Below are 18,723 nucleotides of genomic sequence, written 5' to 3'. Positions count from 1 at the left end.
CCCACTTGATCATGGTGTATGAACCTCTTAATGTGCCACAGAATTTAGTTTGCTAGGATTCTGTTGAGAATTTTTGCATCTATATTCCTCAGGAACATTGGCCTCTAGTATTCTTGTAGTATCCTAACCCAGCTTTGGTATCAGGATAATACTTGTCTTATAAATGAGTTTGGGAGTACTCCTTCTTCTTCTGTTTTTTGGAAGAGCATAAGACTAGTGTTAATTATTCTTCAAATGTTTGGTAGAACTCACCAGCAAAACCTGATCCTGGGCTTTTCTTTATCGGCAGGTTTTTGATTACTATTTCAGTCTCCTTATTTTCTACTTCATAATTCAATCTTGGTAGGTTATGTTTCTAGGAACTTACCCTTTCTTTTAGGCTAACTAATTTGTTGGCATATAATTGTTCATAGTAGACTCACGATCCTTTCCGTTTCTGTTGTATCAGTTGTAATGTTTCCTCATTCGTTTCTGAATTTGAGTCTTTTTTTCTTAGTCTAGATAAAGATCTGTCAAGTCTCTTTCCAAAGAACTAGCTATGAGTTTCCTTCATCTTTTATATTATTGTCCCAGCCACTAGTTCATTTATTTCTTCTTTCAACTGTTTTCTTCCTTCTGCAAACTTGGGCCTAGAGTGTTGGTTTTTTTTTTTCTAGTTCCTTGAAGTGTAGTTATATTGTTTATTTGTCTTCCTTTTTTCTTAATCTAAGGTATTTATCACTATGAACTTCCCTATTAAAACGGTCTTTGCTATATCCCATGTGTTTTGGTGTGTTTCCATTTTTAAGGGATACAGTTTACTCTTGAGCACCACAGATCTGAACTGCACAGGTCCATTTATATATGGGGTTTTTTAGATACATACTATAAATTTTTCATATAATTTTAATAACACTTTTCTATAGCTTTATTGTTAAGAATACAGTATATAACACACAAAACATACAAAATATATTTTAATCAACTGCTTATGTTGACCAGAAGGCTTCCTTCTGGTCAACAGTAGGCTATTAGTAATGTTTAAAGGAAGCCAGAAGTTATACGTGGATTTTTGACTATGCAGGATTTTTGACCCCGTATTGTTCAAGGAGCAACTATATTTTTATTTCTTTTACTTTCTTTAACCTGTTGATTGTTCAGGTGGGTGTTATTTCCATACAACTATGAATTTTCCAGTTTTCCTCTTGTTGTTTCTAATTTTATTCCACCGTGGTTGGAAAAAATACTGGATATGAAGTTATTCTTCCTACATTTGCTAAGGCTTATTTTGTGACTTAAGATGTGCTCTATCCTAAAGAGTGGTCCATGCACACTTGAGAAAAATGTGTATCCTGCTGCTGCTGGGTGGAATGTTCTGTTCTATGTGTAAAGTGTATTTCATGTCCATTGTTTCCTTAGATCATCTGTCCATTGTTGAAAGTAGGGTATCGAAGTCCCCTACTATTATTGTATTGTTATTTCTCCCATGATTATCTGTTATTTTCTTAATGTGTTTAGATGCTCCAATGTGGGGTATATATATAATTGAGATATCTTAATGAATCAACCCCTTTTTCATTTTATAATGACTTTATCTCTTGATACAGTTTTTGACTTAAAATCTATTTTGCCTGATATAAGTATAGCTACCCCTGCTCTCTTTGGTTTCCATTTGCATAGATTATCTTTTTCCATCCCTTCAATTTGAGCCTACATGTGTCCTTAAAGCCAAAATGAGTCTCTTGTAGGCAGCCTATACTTGGGTCTTGTTTTTAAATCCAGTCAGCCACTCTATGCCTTTTGATTAGAAAATTTAATCCATTTGCATCAAATTATTGATAGGTAAGAACTTACTGATGCCATTTTATTGTTTCCTGGCCATTTCATGTAGTCCCCTCATTCCTTTCTACCTCTTGCTGTCTTTGTGAACTGACTTTCTGTGGTGGTATGTTTTGAATCCCTTCTCTGTCTTCTGTGAATGTACTGCAGGTTCTGCTTTGTGGTTGCCACGAGGCTTACATAAAACATCTTACAGGCATAACAGTCTATTTTAAGCTAACAACTTAAACATACAAAAATTCCATTCTTTCATGCCCCCTCCAATATTTTATTTTTGATGTTGAATTTACTTTTTATGGTCCATATAAACTGCTGCAGCTATAATTTTTAATAATTTTACCCTCTAAACCTTTATACTAGTTAAGTGATTAACATACCACATTATATTGTAAGAATACTCTGAATTTGATTATATACTTACCTTTACCAACATGTTCTGTAATTCTGTAAGTTTTTACGTTACTAAGTAGCATCCTTTCATTTCAGCTTCAAGAACACCTCTCAGCATTTCTTCCAGGTCAGATCTAGTGGTGACACCCTCAACTTTTGTCTATTTGGGAAAGTCTTTAACTCTCCTTCAATCTTAAACAATTTTGGTGGATAGTTTTCTTGGTTGGCAGGTTTTCCCTTTTGGCACTTTGAAGAGATCATTCCACTTTCTCCTCACCTGCAAAGTTTTGCTGAGAAATCTGCTGACAGACTTACATGGAAGCAATTTTTTTCCCCCTTGATGCGTCTAAACTTTTATGTTTGACTTTAGATAATCTTTTTATAATGTCTTGGAGAAGACAATTCTTGGGTTTGAAATTTTGGGGACCTATTAGCTTCATGAACTTGGGAGAGCCAAATCTCTAAGTTCTTAGCCATTATTTCTTTAAAAATTAGCACTTTAGGGGCACCTGGGTGGCTCAGCTGGTTGAGCAACTGCCTTTGGCTCAGGTCATAATCCTGGAGTCCTGGGATCGAGTCCCGCATCAGGCTCTCTGCTCCGCAGATAGTCTGCTTCTCCCTCCGACCCTCCCCTTCTCATGCTCTCTCTCCCTCAAATAAACAAAATCTTTAAAAAAAAAAAAAAAAGCATTCTGCTCCTTTCCTCCTATCTTCCTCCATGATTTCAATAATGCATAGTTTAATAGTATCTCATCATTGCAAAGGCTTTCTTCACTCATTTTCATTCCCCTTTAATTTTGCTCTAATTACACAGAGTGACCTGTCATCTTCTTTCTTCTGCTTGGTTGAATCTACTGAAATCTTCAGTTCAATCACTGTATTCTTCAACTCTAGGATTTCTGTTTATTTTAATGGTTTCTATTTATTTGTTGAATTTTCTTTTTGAGAATTTGTTGGGTGATACTGTTCCTCTAAGCCTAGTGTTTATATTTAATCCCTCTATGTTTAATTTTCTTATTTACTTGTAAAGCTTACTTGAATTATCAAACTACAAATTTCAGACTGTCAAACTGTAAAAACTGGCTTAGCCAGTCTATCTAGGAAATTGGGAAACAAATACTGTACCCATTCAACAAGTGACACTGTCTTGATATAGTCTGACTATATGCTTTCAAGTAATATTCTCAGATCACAGAACAAAACTTTTTTCACCCTAACCCTTACCTATGTTTCCTCTCTCATAATGACTTCATAATAAGATGTAATATATCTTGAAAAAATATAATAACTACAGCAGTTGTGTATAAATTATCTAATACAAAGTGGTACCTTATATTGAGTACCTTCATTTTACAAATACTAAAAATTTCAAATTTGCCCTGGGTCATAATTAAAGATGTCACTCCTTCTATTTAAAATATTCCCTAGAAATTCCAAAGGAGTAAATGCCTTTGAAATAGATCATAAATCTTTAGAGGCTAGGAGTACTGACCCATTTAAGTATGCTTTTGTTGTTTGAAAGGTATTTATTTAAATTAAAATCTTAAGGTGCTCCCAATCTTTTACTGACTACCAAAATCAAAATTAAGTAAAGAGAAGCTGCATATGCCCATGACAGAGAACTACTTGCTATCCCTGTAAGTAGAAGAGAAGACTAGGCTACTGGTGCCTGAAAAAAAACTTGTATTTTCAGTATAAATTAGCTGTAATCAAATCTTAAGAGAACTAGAGTATTTTTCACTTTATACAAAAGAATGAAATCATATTTATTGTTTAATGGGTAAGAAACTATTATACAAGACAGTTTCTAGTGTATTTTTATTTTACTTATCTTACCAGTTTCTTAAACCTTACATATGATTGATGTAATACATATACATGGTTTAAAAAGAAAATAGTAAAAAAGGCTTATAATGGAAAGGCAGCCAGCAGTCCTGCTGCCTAGAAACAATCACTTTCAGCTACTTTTTTGCATTTCACTTGTTTTTATACTTATCTCCGAAATTATAGGTCACATATCCTTGTCTTTATTACCAGATTATGTCTATTGACTCCCTGTTATGCAAAAGAATTATTTAGTTCACTTATATTATCTTCAGTCTGCATTCTTTTCTCCTCATTCCGAAGTCAATCAATCCTACTGAGGCATGTGAGACTAAAAGCTGAATTTAACTTTTATTTCATGTTAATTAAATTGTTAGGTATAGCTAGCAGCTACCATATTAGGTGGGTAGCTCTATATTACTCCTATCTTTTGGCATAAAGTTTCCTTTACAATCTAGAATTAGAATCAATTTTTATATATGTTCTACACGTGCTTAAGAAGGTATGGTGTCTATGAATTCACTTTATCCATCAAATTTTGATTATTACTTGGGGTACTTAGGTGTTCTACTGCCTTAAGGTTTTGTTCATTTGATATTCTATGGTCTTCTACTAGTTATAGTTTTTGTGAATAAATCTCTAGAATGTTTTTTGCCTTTAAAATATTAAATTTTTAATTATTATTTTTGTACAGATATTTGGTACATTATGAAATGAAACATTACAATTAGAGTACTCATCCTTATATTGCTTAATTCCATCCTCTTTATATTTTACAGAATAGTTTCCTGTTACTTTTAGTAAGGTTTTTATTATTGCACTAATTGACATCTTTATAATCATCTCCATATATAATGAACTTAGCCCTCTATTTCTTTATATTTTACCTTTCAGTTCCCTACTACAAGCTATGATTCAATGTGTTTTTTTTTTTTCCTCCTCCCTTTCTCATCACTAGAGTTCAATCAAACACATTATCTTTGTTAACTGTTTATACCTTTCTACTGTTAGGTATACTTCTATTACTATACCTACTGATTTTAAATGCTATTGATTCCTAGTTATTTCATAGGAGGTAATTAGCATATTGGCACACTTACTCAAGCTCCCACATTCTTTCCCCGTCTCCTTCTGAAATTGATAGTTGTTTCATTATTCATGTATATAGAAGACTAATAAGGTCTGTTCAAACACTGACTTCTAAATGAAAACTTCTCTGTTCACCCAATTTAAAATTATAAACCTGGCCTACTCCCCTCACATTCATATATTACAACTCCCTAGAGTCTGATGGGTTTTTCTCCAACGGTACTAATGACCATCTAACATGCTTACTGGTTTCTCATCTAGCTTCCTCTAGTTGGAATATAAGCTCCCCAAAGCACAGTTTTTTTGCCTACTTTGTTCACTGCTACAACACCAGCAACTAAAACAGTACCTGGGGCACAGAGTAGATACTCACTGCTTGCTGAATGAGCAAGATAAAGTCCACTACTAAAAGTTATTAAAAAACTATAAAAGCAATCCTGAGAGAAATTACAGGCCTAAATGAATTGAGTTCTACTGTGTTTGTGGATCAAAAGACTTGGTATTAAGATATCCTTTCTAAAACAATCTATAGATTCAATATAATCAATCACAATCCCAGGAGCCATTTTTATATGAGTGGCCAAGTTAATCTTAAAATTCATATTAAATGAAAGGAATCTGAAAAAAACAATTTTGAAAAAAGAAACACAGTGCTAGAGAACTTCCATTACTAGACTTAAAGCTATAATCATCAAGACATTAATATACTGATGTAAGAACAGACATACAGATCCCTAACTAAAGCAGATTTCATAAAGACCCACACATACATGTTAGTTGATTTTTAACAAAAACAGAAAGATAATTCAGTGGAGCAAAGATGATCTTTTCTCAACAAATGGTGCTAGAACAACTGTATATCTATGTGGGGGGTGGAAATTTTTTTAAAGAATCTTACCCTTTCTTCACACTATATATTTAAAAAAAAAAAACTTGAAATGAATCAGACTTAAACACAAAAGCTAAAACTATAAAACTTCTGCAAGAAAACATATGAAAAATCTTTGAAGTAGATAAATATTTCTTTGAACATAAAATCTGAAGCATAAAAAATTGATAAATTGTATTTCATCAAAATTTAAAACTTTTCAAGACACCATCAAGAAAATAAATGAAGGAACAGGTTGGGAGGTAACTTTCACAATTCTAACATCTGATCAGAACTTCATATCAAAATATATTAAAGAAATAGAACATATCAAAATATATTAAAGAAAAAGAACATTTTATGTCTTACGTTGTTTACAATAAGCAACCCATTTTTTTCTAAATGGGCAAAAGATTTTAGCAGACACTTCACAAAATACAAGAATGACCAATAAGCACATGAAAACATGCTCAGTATCATTAGTCATTAGAAAAATGCAAACTGAAACCACAATGAGATATACCACTACACAACCACTAGAATGACTGAAATTCAAAAGCGACAATACCAAGTGTTGACAAAAATGTAGAGCAACAGAAACTCACACAATTCTAAGGAGGATATAAAGTAGTACACCCACTTGAGAAAACAGTTTGATGGTATCTTATAAAATTAAACATACAACCCAGCAATTCCATTCCTAGATGTTTGCCCAGGTGAAAACCCATGTCCAAAAAAGGTTTAGCAGTTTTGTTTAAGGCCAAAAGTTGGAAGCAATCCAAATGTCCACCAACTGATAATTATAAACAAATTATGTCATACCCCACACAATAAAATAGTCCACAGCCATAAAAAGAAACAAACTATTGATAGAAATATCAAAAGCATTAAGCTAAATGCAAGCCAGACCCAGAAGACAACATAAAGTATGATTTCTTTTATACTACATTTGCAGAAAAGACAAAATTGTGTTAATAGAAAACAGATGAGTGGTTGCCAGGGGGGGAGAGAATTTTTCAGGGTGAAAGGAATTTTCTATGTCTTGATTGTGGTGGTGGGTACAAGAATGCATCTGTCAAAACTCAATCATACATATACTTACACTGAGTAAACTTTAATATGTATAAATAAACCCGAGTTTTAAGAAATAAGCTAGGTCAAAAACTAAAATCCAACTACCTAATGTACAATAGAATACTTAACAAAAAAATAGCTCATGGAAATTAAGTATTCTGTGTAGTTTAAAAATAAGAAGTCCATATTAAGGTAAAATAGAATAGCTTACAGTAGCCCAATATTCTTGCTGAGAACAACTAGAAAAGCTAAATAAGTTACAAAAATCCTATTCTTAAAGCCCACAGAAAGATGTGGAAAGATGGAGAACAAGTCAGTCTAAAATTACAGAGAAGAGAGAATCTTTTAAAAATGTTTAGATGGGGACGCCTGGGTGGCTCAGTCGGTAAGCTTCTGCTTTCAGCTCAGGTCATGATCCCAGGGTCCTGGGATCAAGCCCCGCATCAGGCTCCCTGCTCCACAGGAAGCCTGATTCTCCCTCTCCCAAACCCCCTGCTGTGTTCCCCTCTCTTGCTGTGCCTCTTTCTGTCAAATAAATAAAATCTTAAAAAAAAAAAAAAAAGTTTAGATGATCTGCAGTTGTCACTGGGTATAATCAGGTATTTCCTGATTATGAGCATGGGCTGGAGGCTAAAAACATACTTGCCCTGTGCAGAACATTGATGCTAAAGAATGCAGAGCTCAAAAAGCTTTCTGTGTTCACACAGGGCTAGATTAACAAAACTAGACAACTACAGGGACTTCAAGGGACTTCAAGAAGCTACTATCTCTGCAAGAACATCTGATTAATTTTAAAACCATGTAGGGTAAGAAGGCTAAATAGTTAACTGAAAAGCTTTGAAAAGCAAACTGAAAATTCCCACCTTTGGCACTGCTAAGAGGATAAAGACCATCAGGCTTTGAAGGGAAAGCTGTGGAAAACCACACTGTACAAATAAGGCAAATAAGAGGAAGAGTATATCATCAAACTACTAAAACAGTAATCTAACCTCCATATAAATTAAGATGATTGGTTCCCCATTCTACCTGTCTAGAAGAAAAAGGGGACCCTGTATGGCAAAACATACTCAGTAATGCTTTATTTTGTTTTTAATCACAATGTCTGGTATCCAATAAAAATTATAAAACAATCAACCAACTTGACCTAATTCACATTTATGTAACATCAGCTAATAACAACAGAATATATATTCTTTTCCAAATGCACAAAGAACATTTACCAAGACAGACACCATATTCTGGGCCACAAAACAAATCTCAATGTAATTAAAAGGATCCAAGTCATATAAAGTATGTTTTCTCATCACAATGATACTAGAATATAACAGAAAGACCTCTGGAAAATCCTCATAGATCTAGAAATTAACATGCTTCTAAATAATGTATTGGTAAACAATAAGATCAAAGTAAATTAGAGACTATTTTGAGCTGAATGAAAATGGAAAAAATATATACATATAAAAATTTGTAAGCAGTACTTGGAAGTTTATAGCACACAGGGAAGCAGGGAGGCAGAGAGGGAATCAATGACCTCAGCTTGTACCCTAAGAAACTAGAAAAACTAAAACGAAAGTTAAAGGAAGAAAATAATGAAGTTCAGAGCAGAAGTAGGAAATAAACAACAACAACAACAAAGATAGAGAAAATTAGCAAAACCAAAAGCAGATTTTTTGGGAACCTTAAAAAATTAATAAATCTCTAGCCAGACTGATCAAGTGGAAAAAAAAAAAAAAAAAGACACAGATTTAAAGTCCAACTGAATCTCTATGGATTATATATAAAATTCACTACAGATTTTATAGATATTTAAAGATATTAAGATTATAAAAAACTTTACCAATAAATTCTACAACATAAATGAAATGGACAAGCTCCTTCAGAAACTCAGCATACACGTCAAGAGCTAGAAACAAACAGGACCAATAATCAACAGAACAACAAACCATATAAGCAGACCAATAGATGATGCAGATACTGGAACAAATAGATAAGCATTTAAGTAAGCAATATATTCAAGAGAATTGGGAGTATTAAAAATCTGTCAAATAGGATTAATGCTCTAGCACTTGAAATCACAACATAAAATTAAGAATACAAGAGATCAGGGGCACCTAGGTGGCTCAATGGGTTAAGCCTCTGCCTTCAGCTCAGGTCATGATCTCAGGGTCCCGGGATCGAGTTCTGCATCTGACTCTCTGCTCAACAAGGAGCCTGCTTCCCCACTCTCTCTGCCTGCCTCCCTGCCTACTTGTGATCTCTCTCTGTGTCAAATAAATAAAATCTTAAAAAAAAAAAAAAAAAAAGAATACAAGAGATCAGTTTCAACAAAAGAGAAAATAGTTTTACTAATGGAAGAGGGGTCAATAGAAGATATCTGAGTGATATACTGAGAAAAAACTATTTAAGAGATGTGTGGAACATGATCATTGACCTGTAACATCTAAATTAGAATCTGAAAAGAGGGAAACAGAAGCAATATTTGAAGAGGAATAACAGAACATCCTCAAACTAAAAGGCATCAAGCTATTAATTCCAAAAGTTGTATGAACATAAAGCAAAATACTTACAAAACACACCTCAACACATTATAGTCAAACAGCTAAAACACTAAGACAAAAGAGAAAGTCTTAAGAGTAGTCAAAGAAAAATGAAAGACACATTATTCTCAGCCAGATAATTACCTTCAATAAGGTGATAATTACCTTCAATAAGACTGGCAGCTGACTTCAACAAAAAGCCAGAAGACAACAAAACATTTTTTTAATAAAGAAAAAAAATAACCACCAACTTAGAATTCCATATTCAGTAAATAATATTCTTCAAAAAAGACTGTGAAATTAAGATGGCCTCAAAAAAAAAATCACTGTTGGTAGTGTTGCCAATATTAAAATATATACTAAAGGAAGCTATTCAAACAGAAGGAAAATGATCCTAGAAAGAAACACACAAAGACAGGAAGGAAAAAACCTAGAAAGGGTAAATATTAACAAAAATTAGCTGCCTAATAATGCTTTCTGCAGTTTAAAATACGTTCAAATAAAATACAGAACAATAATGATGCAAAAAGATTGGAGGACTCATTGGGGAATGATAGTAGTTATTTGTACAATAATAATAAGTCAAGTATACTGTTATAATCTCTAGAATAACCACTAAAGATATAATGAAAAAATATATAATTCACAAGCAAATAGGAGGAAAAACAATCAAAATAACTTAACTCAAAAGAAAGCAAAACAGAAGGGATAAAAAGGAATGCAAAGCAGATAATTCAAAAAAGTCAAAGTTGGTGGTAGTGGCAAACTGAGCAGTAAAAAAGTAAATGAATTAAATACTCAAAGTCTAACAGTTCAATAATGATAATCTGTATTTATTCACAGACATCCAGAAAACATGAAAGTTTACAAAACTGCACATATTCCACTTTAAAACTGCAACAGGTAAACACATACATACACAAATGCCTCAGAAAATACTGAAAAAAATTTTTAATCTCAGGGCTCATCCCTGAGATTTTAGGTGATTTTCTTTATCATAGATTTTCTTTGTAGTTTTTGGCACTTTAATTCTTTTCTAAGGAGCAAGACCCATTTTCATAAAAACCACAACACTTTTCAAAAAAAAAAAATCAGTTTACAAATTTTAATGATCAGCTCCAACAAAGTAACAGACTTACAGAAAAAGAACATGATCAGGCCTAAAAAGAAGTTAAAAAATATAAACTTATTTCATACAATAAACTCTAATCTGGAAACTAAGAAAGTTTTATAATTATAAATACATCATATCATCACCATTTCTGATGGAGACAAAAATTATCAGGTAAGAGTTGGAAACAGGTTTTCCAATTAACAAATGGTTCCCTCACTTCTCTTCTTACTTCTAATAAAAATCTCTGATATTTCCATTGTAATATATTATATGTTAAACTTGTAAAATAAAATTTAAGTCCTAACATTTTTCATTTTAATTTATGGGTTGTTTCCTAAATAAGATTTTTAATACTACCTCAACTAAAATTTAACTTTCGACACAGAAGAAAACCAGTTACCAGTTTCATGAATCAAAACTTGTTAAAGGGCATCAAAGAAAAATACACAATACCATGCATCTTGGAACCATATTCTAGTAACTTTATTATTCTAAGTCACATAAAAAGATCAAGGACTCCCAAACTCTCTATATAAAAATAAAACTCTAAGCAACTTATTTAAATATATTTAAACTGGGAGGGAAAAAAAAAGGTAAGAGCCCTGTCTGGTATACACTATGAAAATAACAAAACCAGAATCACTGCTAACATTTATTGACCACTTCACTATGGGATACTCTTTGCTCAAGTAATCTGCATTTTTGTCTCACTTAATCCTCACATCATATTATAAACTAGTATTATCTTCCTTTTACAGATGAGAAATTGAGGTAACATTTGCCCAAGGTCATACAACCATCCAGCAGTAAAGCCAGGATTTGAATGCCAAGCAGGCTAGCTCTAGAACCTTGCACTCTTAATCACTACACTACGCTATCAATGAAAGTAATTAAGATCTTGTTAAAGTAGTATGCTGTCTTTGATATTAAGTTTCAGGCCACAAATAAGCTTTATTTAGAATAAAACCAAACATTTTAACTATGTGGTCCTGTTGCTGAGACAATAATATCTAAAATCTTCGTACTTTCATGACAGAGAAAAAAGCAAAAAAGCAGTCACTTTTAAAAGTATATTCAATAAACCTGAGAACTTCCAAAAATAGACAATCGAAGGCACATTAAAAACTACTGCATTAAACTGTCTATGAAATCTTATCTATTTTCTCTTGAAAGTAATTTAACTTAGTTTTTCTCCCCAACTTAAACTGGAAGATCCAGATACCTAGGAGTAGAATAAAATGTCACAGAAATCCTAAATGAAGCTAATGTCAATTTTTTGGGTGATGAAGGATTCTTTCTCAGTATTTACATTTTCCTTTTAAGGAAGTGTTTTGGAGCAAGCAAAGAAACCTCTCTGTTGAACTTCATTTTAATCATGTATGGACTGATTCATAAATCCCCACCCTACTTAGAAGGCTCATCTAGATAACTGTTATCCAAATGATTTATGCTCATGAAATGCAAAGTTAGTTTAATTCGAAGTAAAACATAGTTTAGAAATAAACATTATAAAAGCCTTGGATTCACTATTATGGATCATTATTAATTTATTATATACTTATATATTTTCAACAAAAAGCATAAACGTTCAGTTTAATCTGGAGATTAATACAAAGTCAGTATCTACTTAAATTCTAATTCAAAAGTGACACCATTTAAAAATTGATAACTTAAATGTCCAACTAAAAAAGATGAATTAGTAAATTATTACACAAACATAGATGAGAGTACTCCACAGCCATTAAGAATAATCATGTTGTGGAAAAACACTGACATAAAAATGTTCAGGATTCGTTGTTAAGTGAATAGAATAATTTGCACTACAGTAGATGCATTATTAGCCCATTTTGTAAATATCATATGTCTTTAAGTACACATATATTTATAAAATGGCTAAACAAAATGCAGAAAGAAAATATTCCAGAAGGTTAACAATGGCACCTCTTTGTAGTGGGATTTCCAATAATAAAAATTTAATTCATGCTTTTTTGTGTCTCCCAAATTTTCTACGTTAGGGATGTGCTATTTTTATAACTAAGGGGAAGAGATTAAGAAAGAGACAAAGGAATTATTTACATTAAAGCTGTATTTTAATATAAATCACAAATTCTTAACTAGAGATATGGCTTAACCCGTACTAGTAAAGCCCCCACTTTTTTGTTTTGTTTTTAAATACAAAACCGCTTTACATGAACCAACCTGTATTCTTGCTTTCCACTATTCTGGGTAAGAATTAAAAATTAAAGTACCTGATTAAATGTGAACTCTGAAAAAAGATGGGAATTTCTGTCTTACTATTTGACCTCATAATTGTAGAAATTAAAATATTCCTAAAAAATAAATATAAGTCACATCCTTAGCAGCATAAGTCAAAAGGAATTCATAAAAAAATTTTTTATAAGTGATTTCTTTCTGTTGACTTCTAAAACTTAAAACAATAAGCAGAATTACATCTTTGTGAAATACACACCTAAAGCAGGTAGCAAAAATAGTCCAGTCGACACTAAAGAGGATGAGTTTAGATAATTTAAAACCTGCATAACCAAAAACATGGAGAAAAACAGTAATCTCCTATCCACCTAATTCCCAGAAGTTACACTAACAGAGCTATATAAATGACTAACAAATGGTTGTAAAGCAACCTATAAATAAAAATGCCATAATAATTAATCAGTAAGCAATAAATTGCTCTGACACTTTATTCTTTAAGTAATTCATACAACTCCATCTAGAATTTTAGACTTGGTGAAAGGGAAAATGTAGTCTTGAATAGTACAATGTCTGTAAGAAACTACACATTAAAAAAAAGTATGCATCTGCAAAGAACTGGAAGGAAATAGACACAAAGTGATTTGCTGTAATATGGAACTTCAATTTTTTACAATGTTGTTGTTTGCTTTCATAGTTTAAAATATTTGCAGCAAACATTTTAATTGACATAATACTAGTAGTAAAAACGGGTGGGGAGAGGGTATATTAAATATGTCCTTTGAGAAAAGTTAATAAGAAGCAATTTACTTTTAACACTAATACTCTCTGATATATTAGATGGTAGGTAACAGTTAACAGACAGAATTAAATTTCCCAATATTCCTAACAATCCTGAAATCTAACAGAGGCTGTGTTATAATTATCAAACTAAACATCAGATGGCTCTTTCCACTGGACTATTGTAAAAACAAAAAAAAAAGCAACTATCAATTAGTCCTATAAATGCTATAACAAGGCAATTTAATTCCTTACTTCCTTGCTCATTAAAAGCTAAGATTTGAGCTTTCTAAATTTGTTCTATCCTTTCTTAACGATTTAAAAGGTTGAGATATAAACTCCTCCTCCAATCCCCATGCCTGTAAAAATAAAAAGCTGGAAACATTCTCACCCTTATAAACCTTATATATATTTTTCTTCTGGAATCAATCATTTCCTACCTTGGGTTAAAATCATTACATACGTGCTCTTTTAACTACACTAGATTTCAAACCCAGAGAGCACCGTCAGTGATACTGCATCTTTCTATGTATATCACATATTGTAGTAAAGACTAAATAGTAAAGATTTAGTCTTGATTAATCCCCTGAACTTTCTGCACACTCCATTACCTGAAAAGAATTATTAGAAAGGTAGTGTTCTCTCGCAGGAGGAAACAGGAGGTGAGTGAAGGTGTGCACACTCCTTTGTCTGCTGTCAGGTAAGCACAAACCAGACCTAGAGGCCTTTCTATTCCTTTTTCCTTCCAAGGCGAGACTCCATCTACGTCAATCAGCATCTCCCAGCTAAGGACAGAGTGGGCCTTCAGAGGACCTGGAGAGGTTGATGTAATCTAGGGAGTTTCTAGTGGTCTGCAAGACCAGGTCAAAATCCAAAGAAAACCTTAGAATGTGGACTCTAAAGAGTCCTACAAAACCCAAGGAATCCAACTCTTTCAGCTGAATACAATCTACAACCAGATAAAACTCACAAAGGTATGACCTAATTGCAAACTGTAAATGCCCCCCAAGCTGACTGGACCCTCACAAGTGAAAAGATGAGTATAAGAAGTACACCATATGTTAAACTTTCTGACATACTCCAGGTTGTTTTCCTGTCCCGGGAGTAGTAACAGAGCCCATAGTAGAGGCAAACTGACAGAAAAGACAATTCATTTTCCAATATTAAAAAGTCTATGTTTGTAAACACACAGCAAAAGATCTACAAGATTAAACAGTGTTAACAGCAGTTCTCTCTGGAGAGGGATATGAAATAAAAGTTTAATTTTCAAAGGAGGTTTTCACTTATATGCATATTGTATTGTTTTCATCTTTCATGAGCATCAATTTACTCTGGCAATTTTTAAAAAATATTAAGTAAAATGCTGAAATGTGATTCTATTTTTTCCAAAAAGGGTTAATAGACCCACATGGAATTCAAATGAAAAATAAATGCCATTTTGCAGAAGCTTGGCTACTACAGACCTACAGTTCAAACAGAAATAATGCAATTATCCTATCCTACAAAATAAAAAGGAATACTGGTAACATAACAAAAATGCCCATAGCAACTGTCACCCACTACTCAACGTTCACTACTTTGATTATACAATATTAGCCATCAGAGGGAGTTTCAGTACCCTCCCCTCAAAATTATATCCACTCTAACAAAGCCCTTTTTCAATTTTAACCTAATTAAAAAGGTTACACTAGCAGAAAAAAAAATCTTAATACAATTTTTATAACAATCCATAAATCATAAGAAGTTTTTACTTTATTGCACCAAGAGAACACTGCTTCTCCATTTTATTTTAATTTTTCATTAGAACTATATTCACAAATTGACATTTCTTTGAGGTGCGGGTCTGATTTCCTTAAGAGAAAAAAGTTTCCCAGTCTGAAAAACAAGCTACCTGGACAATCAAGTCTATTATCATTGTAATGGGGTCCATATTCTCCACTTATCACCACTTTGTGGTTAGAAAAAGTAAAATTTTATACAACTATGACTCCTAAAAAAAGAGGAAGAGGGACACAAAACTACCCTCTGAAAACAGCATACTCCAGCCATAATGCCCGAAGTAAATAATGCCATTGTGCTTTAGCAAAGCAAAATACAACTAAGCATCTTTATGAGTTAGTCCGTGATGTCAGCATCTTAAAAATCAAAGTTGAAAGAGCCCAGCTTATCATAAACTTTCTTTCAATGTTAGTTCATTTTTCTAAAAAACATTAAGAGAAATCACACTGAAAATGTCCAAAATTATAAGTAATGGAACAGAGACAGGCAGGCAGACAAAACCCACACAGCAAATTGGGAGGGGAGGATTTTTGTTTAATCTAGTTTATGAGTCTGTAACATAGTCACAAAAAAATTGTGAATACAAAGACATATACAGTGTAAATCTCATTTCCCACCTCCCTTCTTCAGGCTACTACTTCTCCCTCTCTCCCACTGTTATTACTTCCCAGTATCCTCCCAGAGTATCTTTATAATTGAAGAGCAAACTCAAGTTCATATTCTTATTCCTCCCCCACATCTTAACACATAAAGTAGCACATTATTCACACTGTCCTACACCTTGGGTTTTTTTCCCCCCTCTCTATAACATATTTTGCAGATCTTTCCATGCCAGTGCACAAAAAGCTTCCTCAATCTTTTTCTCATAACTGATCATGACTAGTTCCACCATAACTTTCATTTGTCATCCTCTGGCTAACCTCTAATGACATTCTGTTCATTCAAATACCTAATACCTGAGTTAGTTTTCTTCCCCCAACAAGATTTTTTTTTTTTGAAAGATTTTATTTATTTATTTGACAGACAGAGATCACAAGTAGACAGAGAGGAAGGCAGAGAGAGAGGAGGAAGCAGGCTCCCTGCTGAGCAGAGAGCCCGATGCAGGACTCGATCCCAGGATCCTGGGATCATGACCTGAGCTGAAGGCAGAGGCTTTAACCTGCTGAGCCACCCAGGCGCCCTCCCCAACAAGATTTTAAAACAAACCAGATTTGAGGTGTCCCAGGAGATAACTTTCAAGAAAGCAACTCATTAGCTAAATTATGTCCATTTCAGAACGTTTGTTTTTCAAGCAGGTGAAGACACAAACATACCACAACTCTCAAATCACTAAAAATAAAGCGACAAATTAGAATGCAATCTTCACGTGAAATTACCTTTTTTTTGATTTGGGGGATCAGCATAATAGTCATATCAATAATGACTGTAAAACTTTCTTCTTGTGCTTTTCTTTCACTGTAAAGGGGAAAAAAAAATTAAGGCTAGTAAGCCTTGAAGTCCTAAGAGCATGGCATCCTAAGAGCAAGAGAACGACCACCTGACTCGATCTTCAATCCCCAGGTCAGAAGCCAAGACATTTATCTTTCAGGATCCTGCTGACTTATCAACAGGACGACTTCTACACCAACGAAACACTCTGAAGAATACAAGCTCTGCGGCGCTACGTGTTGGAAATTATACACCAGGACCCAGAGCGCCAGGACCAGATCCACAGACTCCAGCTTCGCGGGCGGAAAGGGATCTAGATCAGCCAGCCGCGGTGGTGACAGGGCGCGGGGAGGCGCGGGTGGCCAAAAGGAAGACCCCGCGCCGCGCCGCAAGCCCTCGAACCCGTGCAGTCTCCCGAGCTGGACGCGCGCAGTCGCGCGTTCCCCGGGAACCGAGCCCCGGAACCACGACCACTAACGGAACCAGCCCACGGGCGGAGGCCGCCGCTCGGACAGCGGACCGCGGCGCGCGGGCCGGCAGCCGGGAGGGCGGGGGTTCCCCGGAGGAGCTGGCCGCCCCGGCGCCCCATTGGGCGCCGCTCCAAACGTGCCCGAGTTGTGACAGGAATAAAGTGGGTCACAAGGCCTAGCGGGTCCCCAGCGAAAGCCCTCTCGGCACCGCGTCTCCGGCTTTCCCGGCCTCTGGAATGGCCCCAGCCCGGAGGCGCGCTCCGGCCACCGGCCCCACCGTGCACCCCAATCCCGCCCTTGCCCCGCAGGTAACCCCAGCAGCCCCGGAGGGCCCCTCAACCAGGGCGCGACTCCACCCCAACTCCCGGGAAAAGGCACACTAGGGCGACAGGCAAAACTTGGGCTTCAGCTCCCGCCTTCCCCTCCCTCGGCCGCCGCCCCCCCGGCCACACACACACACACACACCGCCCCCCGCTCCCTCCCCTTCTCCGCGCCCCTACCGTGTGGCTTGCGGCCGCTCCGGCTTCTTCCCTCCCCCACCCTGGAGTCTGGCTGCGGTGACTCGGAACCAATAACCCGGAGCGTCCAGGAGACACAGCGGCTTCCAGCACAAGCAGCACCTGGGGCTGTGAGTGGCGCCCCCCCCCCCACCAAAAAATTCACCGCTACTGCCACCCGCTCCTCCCCCTCCCTTCCCGTCCCCTCCTCCACCGGCACCGGGAGCACGCATGCGCCGCCGAGGCAAGCCTACCGGCGGACTTCAGGCCCCGGGCCCACCCGGTGGGGCGCTACTCACCGGGAGCGCGCACGCGTTGGCGGCCAGATTTCCTTCGCGCTCTCGCTCTCGGGGGTTTCCTTTTTAAGCCGGTAGCCGCAAGCCCAGTCTGTGATTGCGCTCCCTGCTGGCGCATGCGTCGTCAGTGACCCCCGCGGGCTCCGACTGCCGGCGCTCAGTATTTGCCCCTCCCCTCACTCTCCCTTTCCCGGCCGCAACCCGGTGCGCATGCGACTTGCCCCGTTAGGCAGCGCTGAGCCGCGGAGGGTATCCCGGGTGCCGAGGAGACTCCGGCTCCCTCGGGCCTTGCGTCTGCGCCGTCTGCGGAGGGAAATCGGGATCTCCCCGACGCCCTCTTCCCCGCTCTCATTACTGGAAAGCTGGGGAGGCGGGGCCTGCTCGGGTGGAGGGTACGGTCGGTCCGGGGAGCGTTGGCGTTAGGTCCGGGCGGCTTTGGTTTTCACCCATTGCAGGGAGGGAGGAGGAGGAGGGAGAGCTTCTTGCCAGATGAGGCACCCGGAGGCCCGAAAGGGGACCCTCTCTCTTTTGTAAAGCAAATCACTTGGCC

At 36.2% G+C, this 18,723-nt stretch overlaps 1 protein-coding gene across 5 annotated transcripts in view; it reads right to left on the bottom strand.

The window, feature by feature from the left end:
* CLOCK (clock circadian regulator) overlaps positions 1-18,354 on the bottom strand; it is a 129,615-nt gene extending 111,261 nt beyond the window's left edge. For 3 of the 5 annotated variants that reach the window (XM_032851331.1, XM_032851313.1, XM_032851349.1), the window contains exons 1-2: positions 18,177-18,354; positions 16,858-16,936 (exon numbers count right to left, since the gene is read on the bottom strand). The gene's annotated coding sequence lies outside the window, so the exon portion shown is untranslated. Of the gene's footprint in view, positions 1-16,857; positions 16,937-17,880; positions 18,037-18,176 lie in introns of those variants that run through there. The other 2 variants (XM_032851341.1, XM_032851322.1) reach the window with 1 other exon arrangement.
* Positions 18,355-18,723: the final 369 nt, after the last annotated feature.

Source organism: Lontra canadensis, unplaced genomic scaffold (assembly GCF_010015895.1).
Source record: "Lontra canadensis isolate GAN:19392208 unplaced genomic scaffold, GSC_riverotter_1.0 scaffold1, whole genome shotgun sequence".
NCBI lineage: Eukaryota > Metazoa > Chordata > Mammalia > Carnivora > Mustelidae > Lontra > Lontra canadensis.
Note: the sequence above shows the minus strand (reverse complement) of the source record. Positions and strands in the feature narration are given on the sequence as shown.